Raw genomic sequence first — 5,313 nt, forward strand, 5'->3', positions numbered from 1 at the left:
CCCAGAAGGCCAGCACACACTCCTCAGAATATCGATCTTTTCTAGGTCACGCAAGACACCCTTTGGGAATCATTTCTCCGGCAACGGGATCACAAGTCCACACAGGTTACCTACCTCGTCGCATCCACATGAACCGCCAAAGCCATCCTCTCCATAGGCAGGTGATGCCAGCCCATCAAGTACACGACAAATCCTTGAGAAGCCGAGGCCAGAGCCTGCAACCCAATGATGACAGCCCATGCCACAACATCACATAGGACCTGTCCTTATCATGCCTTACCTTCCTGTCCAGACCATCAGCCACGACACAGGCTTAAATGCAGCACTCGGACCTCACCCCACTCCACGATGACCACGTGGCGAAAACACTGTGCCGGGAATTGCAATACAGGAGCTGACAAGCGCAACACCGAGGCCTAATCCATCAGCCCCCTTGCGCCGATGCCCAACGCCAGGCCCCACACACCCACTGCTCCAGCCTCACTGGCCACTCAAGAACTTCACATGACAAACGCAAAAACAGGGGGAGGGCCACAGGCCTGGCCTGAGGTCCCAGGCTCCAACCAGGAAAGCTTTCTCATTTTGGCTTCCAGAATCAACCCCCAAAGCGGCACGCACAAACTGTGACACTGGCCAAAACACACCTCCCAAGCTGCAAGCTCACTGCACCTACCTCAGCCCACACTCCGACTCTGAAGATCAGCAGGTGAGCCTGCCCCCTCACATTCCCTCAGCGGCCTTTCAGCAGGGACCTGGGATTCATAGACGACCCAGTTTATGTGCAGACACGGTGCACCCTCAGACAGAAACCCCTCCAACGCTGGAGTACTGGGTGGTATTTGCATGTATGTCAGGAGGGGATGATGACCCTCACTCCTCACTGTGCCCTAACCCCGAGAGAGGAAACGTGCTGGACCTCAGTTTCGATAAGGAGACTGTAGAGTGTTCTCACTCATTTTGTTCAGATTTTCCAAGGAATGCATACAAGGGTGTCATCATAGATCCGTATACATGCTGGGAAGCTGCAGAACATAACCGGGCAGGCCGTGGGGCTCTGGAGAGGAGACATTACCCTGGAGTACTCCAACAGCCTGGGAAATCCACAGTCATCAGACCACTCAGCAAAAGCAAAAATCAATCCACTCTTGCAGCCATTGGGCCCGTCTGAGGAAAACCTAATATAGAATGGCACATCTTAGGGTGAGTGAATGCCTACCGTCCTGAGTTATCCACAGCCATGCTTAGCAGTATGCACCCGCCTCACTTTTCCAGTTTTCCTTAGCTCATCCAGTCATCAGAGTACGCGAAGGTCTTCTTTTTGCCGACAGCCAGCCTTGCTGAGCAACTACACCTGAGAAGTGGACAGAAATAACAGAGGCTTCAGAAGTGGACCGAGGTCCTCAGGGAACATGATCCATGAGAATATTTACCTGGGCTTCTGCTCTGACCCTGCTTCCCAAGGACCTCTATCCCTCACCGAGTATTGATTTGTGTCTCACAGCATGTCTGCAGGAAGTTAGGCATGTACATTGGCCAGTGTGTGAGACGCTGTATATGTGTATTCACGCGCGTGGGCATGTGTGACTGCGACTGCGCACGAGGATGCGATTGTGGTTTCCTGTGTGTGCCTCTGAAAACGCGTCTTGCTCTGTGTGTGTCCCTGTGGCCCTCTGCAGAGGCCTCCAATAGTTAATACCAGAGATTATACACAACACCCTGGTTGGACTCCCAACAGAAAGAAAGACCCCTGTGAGCTGCAAGAGCCTTATGAGAACTGTGACCCCCAGGAGCTGTAGAAATAGGCCACAGACTCCTGCTCTCGCATAGCCATGCCTTCTGACCAAAGCACGAACCTAGATGAGACCTGCCTTCCAGTTGTGGGTGTCACATGAGTGTGGACATGGACATCCTGCCAGCTAACAGCACATCTGATATGCAATTGGACCACTCCCAGTGCTTCCAGAAGCAAGGGAAACTCCTATGGGTGGGCTGAAACCGACCTGAAGATGGCTACAGGCAAGATGTAGTCTGGCACCACTCAAGGGGCTAACGATATTTGGCCCAAAAGCCAATTCTCGCCAAATAGGACAAATCACGTTCTGTGGACCCATGGGTATGCCCACCAAGGGAAGTGGTAGGATTAAGCAACCATAATCCAGGTTGGAACCCCACAGAAGAAACTAGACCATCTTCCTGGCCACGTCTCGCCAGCACCCAGCCGTCAGGTTTCTCGGCCCTGAACCTGGAGGAAACGCTCAAATTTTTGACAGCCTCGTCCTAAGTGCCCTCCTCCTGCCCGCAGGGCAACTCAACCTTACTTGAAGCCACACACATCATGCAAACACGGGGTCACTGTACACCAAGGAAGACAGACCACATACATGTCTGCTTTGATGATGCCGATCCCACCCCATGCATTCTGGCACTTCTCCACTGCCACAGCGACACTACCAAGGACCTTACAGAGATCAAAAGCACTGTCCCCGAGGACCACAAACAGACTTCCAACAGAAGACCTCTGCCACGTGAGGGGACCTGTAACTCTGAAAGGGCATAGTGCCTGTCCATGGCAGCGCACCTAGCATAGCAACAGTGTCCCCATCTCTGCCCCGCGTAAACCTCTGGATGTTCGAAAGGCCTGCATGACACACGGGCCGGCCGCATCATGCCCTCCGGGAGAAAAACTTTCACTTTGCACATTCCCAAACAAGGGACAAAGCGGCCAAAGGGCATGTTCGCATAACTCACCTATCCTCAAGAAGAGGGGCACAGACGCCTCAGCATTTCTATCTTCTCTAGGTCCCGCAAGACACCCTTTGGGAGTCATCCCTCCAGCAACGGAATCTCAACTCATCACAGGTTACCTACCTGACCGAATCCTCATGAAATGCCAAAGCCACCCATTCATACACAGCTGATGCCAGCCCACCACAAACAGGACACATGCTTGGGAAGCCGTGGCCAGCATCTGCAACCCAATGATGACAGCCCATCCCATGACATCACAAAGGACATCTCCTCATAATGCTTTACCTTCCTCTCCAGGCCAGCAGTCACCACGCAGGCTTAAATGCAGCACTCACTCCTAACCCCACTCCACGATGACCCACTTAGTGCAAACACTGTGCCAGAAGCTGCAGTAGAGGAGCTGACATGGGCACCACCAAGGCCTAATCCATCAGCCCCCTTCCACCAACGTCCAACCCCAGCCCACACCCACCCACTGCTGCAGCCCCACCGGGCACTCAAGAACCTCAACGCGCCAAACTCAAGAACATGGAGGGCCACACAGGCCTGACCTGAGGCTCCATGCTCCAATCAGGGAAGCTTGCACATTTTGGCTTCCAGAATTAACCACCGAAGCAGCGTGCACAAAGCGTGATCCCGGCCAAAGCACACCTTTCCAAGCTGCAAGCTCACTGGGCCTACACCTGCACACAATCCAACTCTGAAGACCATCACGAGAGCCTTCCCACTCGCATTCCCTCAACGGTCTTCTAGCAGCGACCTGATATTCATACATGACCCAGCTTACGGGCAGACACAGTTGAACCTCAGACAGTAGCCCCTTCAATTCTGGAGCCCTGGGTGGTGTTTGCATGCATGTCAGTTGGGGACACTGGCCCTCACTCCTCACTGTCTGAAACACCCGAGAGAGGAAACGTGCTGGACCTCAGATTCGATAAGGAGACGGTAGAGTGTTCTCACTCATTTTGTTCAGATTTTCCAAGGAATGCATACAAGGGTGTCATCATCGATCCAAGCACGTGCTGGGACGCAGCAGAACACATCCGGGCATGCCATGCAGGTCTGCAGAGGAGCTATGACCTCGTAGTACTCCACAACCCAGGGGAATCCACAGCCCTCAGGCCACTCTGCAAGAGCAACAGTCAATCTATTCTTGAAGCCACTGGGCCCGTCAGAGGAAAACCTAATATCCGATGACACATGTTGTGGTGGTTGAATGCCTACCATCCTGAAATATCCACGTCAATGCTCAGAAACGTGGGCCCGCCTCACTTTTTCCAGTTCTCCTCAGCACCTCCAGTCGTCAGCCCACGCAAACGTCCTCTTGTCTTTGCTGACGGCCAGCCTTGCCAAGCAACTGCACCTGAGATGTGGACGGAAACCACACAGGATTCAGAAGTGAACCTGGGTCCTGAGAAAACGTGATTTACGGGAACATTTACCTGGGCTGGAGCCCTGAACCTGCTTCACAAGGACCTCTATTCCTTACCAAGAACTGAAAGTGTGTCTGACAGCATGACTGCAGGAAGTTAGGCACGTACGTTGGCCATTGTGTGTGAGGGTGCACGTGTATATTCCTGCGTGTACGCGTGCATGACTATGACTACGCACGATGATGCGCTTGTGGGTTTCTGTGTCAGCCTCTGCATCCCTGTCCTGGTCTTTGTGTGTTCTTGAGGCCCTCTGCAGTGACACTGAATAGTAAAAGTCACAGGTTATACACAGTACCCTGGCTTTGGACCACCCCACTGAATGGAGAAACACTCCTACCAGCTTCAAGTAGCCACATGAGAACTTTGACCCCCAGAGGCTGTTGAAATAGGCCACCGACTCCCGCTATCCCACAGCCATGCCTTCTGACCAAAGCACAAAGACTCGAGGAGATCTGCCTCACAGCCTGCTAGCTACTAGCACATCTGATGTGCACTTGGGGTCACTCCCAGCGCTTTTGGAAGCAAGGGAACTTCCCATGGATGGCGTTGACAATGACCTGCAGCTGGCTATAGGCAAGATGCAACCCGGCACCTCTCAAGGGTCTAATGGACTTCAGCCCAAGTGTGACTTCTCGCCAACTAGGCCAAATCACTTTCCGTGGACCTGTGGGAATGCCCACCACGGCAAGAGGTGGTCTTCAGCAACCATGACCCAGGTTCAAACCCCACAGCAGAAACTAGGCCACCTTTCCAGCCACGTCTCGGCCAGCTCCCCCTCGGCAGGATTCAGAGCCCTGAATCCCGAGGAAATGCTCAAACACTCAGCAACCTTGGCCCCACTGCCCTCCTCCTGCCCACACGGCAACTCGACCCTACTGGAAGCCACAGATAACATGCGAACACGGGGACACTATACACGAGGGAAGACAAACCACAAGCATGTCTGCTTTGATGATGCCAAACCCACACCATGCATCCTGGCACTTCTCCACTGCCATAGTGATACTACCGAGGACCTCACAGAGATCAAAAGCACTGTCCCCGAGGACCACAGACAAACTTCCAACGGAAGACCTCTGCCATGAGAGGGGACCTGGAAGCCAGTAAGGGAAATGTGGCTGTCAAGGTCAGC

At 53.4% G+C, this 5,313-nt stretch overlaps 2 non-coding genes across 2 annotated transcripts; both read right to left on the bottom strand.

Annotated features, from left to right (window-relative positions):
- Positions 1–912: 912 nt before the first annotated feature.
- LOC113617081 (small nucleolar RNA SNORD116) lies at positions 913–1,005 on the bottom strand. Its single transcript, XR_003431498.1, has one exon. It is a non-coding gene; the product is annotated as a small nucleolar RNA SNORD116 (small nucleolar RNA).
- Positions 1,006–3,668: 2,663 nt separating this feature from the next.
- Positions 3,669–3,761, bottom strand: LOC113617080 (small nucleolar RNA SNORD116). The gene has a single exon (XR_003431497.1). It is a non-coding gene; the product is annotated as a small nucleolar RNA SNORD116 (small nucleolar RNA).
- Between the last annotated feature and the right edge of the window lie 1,552 nt (positions 3,762–5,313).

Source organism: Aethalodelphis obliquidens, unplaced genomic scaffold, assembly GCF_003676395.1.
Source record: "Aethalodelphis obliquidens isolate GAN/ISIS:26980383/991018 unplaced genomic scaffold, ASM367639v1 scaffold1730, whole genome shotgun sequence".
Taxonomy (NCBI): Eukaryota; Metazoa; Chordata; class Mammalia; order Artiodactyla; family Delphinidae; genus Aethalodelphis; species Aethalodelphis obliquidens.